Source organism: Arachis hypogaea, chromosome 14, assembly GCF_003086295.3.
Source record: "Arachis hypogaea cultivar Tifrunner chromosome 14, arahy.Tifrunner.gnm2.J5K5, whole genome shotgun sequence".
Lineage (NCBI taxonomy): Eukaryota > Viridiplantae > Streptophyta > Magnoliopsida > Fabales > Fabaceae > Arachis > Arachis hypogaea.
This window is the reverse complement of record NC_092049.1, coordinates 90,771,841-90,772,630: the sequence shown is the minus strand read 5'-3', so window position 1 is coordinate 90,772,630 and position 790 is coordinate 90,771,841. Positions and strand designations below refer to the sequence as shown.

General features: G+C 40.8%; 1 non-coding gene across 1 annotated transcript; it reads right to left on the bottom strand.

Annotated features, from left to right (window-relative positions):
• Nucleotides 1-249: 249 nt before the first annotated feature.
• On the bottom strand, nt 250-357 carry LOC112745208 (small nucleolar RNA R71). The gene has a single exon (XR_003173147.1). It is a non-coding gene; the product is annotated as a small nucleolar RNA R71 (small nucleolar RNA).
• Nucleotides 358-790: the final 433 nt, after the last annotated feature.

Below are 790 nucleotides of genomic sequence, written 5' to 3'. Positions count from 1 at the left end.
CAACAGAATTGAAAGTTTCATGGACTTCCATCAGATCCTTTTCAGTTATTAACTGAATTCTTATAGATCTATGATACTGTTAAGACCAATGGGGTTGATCCCGAGGTCTACAGGCTTATGCTTTTCCCATTTGCTGTAAGAGACAGAGCTAGAGTATGGTTGGACTCTCAACCTAAAGATAGCCTGAACTCTTGGGATAAGCTGGTCACGGCTTTCTTAGCCAAGTTCTTTCCTCCTCAAAAGCTTAGCAAGCTTAGAGTGGATATTCAAATCTTCAGACAAAAGGAAGGTGAATCCCTCTATGAAGCTTGGGAGAGATACAAGGAACTAACCAAAAGGTGTCCTTCTGACATGCTTTCAGAATGGACCATCCTGGATATCTTCTATGATGGTCTGTCTGAACTATCTAAGATGTCATTGGACCATTCTGCAGGTGGATCCATTCACCTAAAGAAAATGCCTGTAGAAGCTCAAGAACTCATTGACGACATGGTTGCAAATAACCAGTTCATGTACAATTCTGAGAGGAATCCTGTAAGTAATGGGACGCCTCAAAGGAAGGGAGTTCTTGAAATTGATACTCTGAATGCCATATTGGCTCAGAATAAAATATTGACTCAGCAAGTCAATATGATCTCTCAGAGTCTGAATGGATTGAAGGAATCATCCAATAGTACTAAAGAGGCATCTTCTGAAGAAGAAGCTTATGATCCTGAGAACCCTGCAATAGCAGAGGTGAATTACATGGGTGAACCCTATGGAAAACCTATAATCCCTCATGGAGAAATCA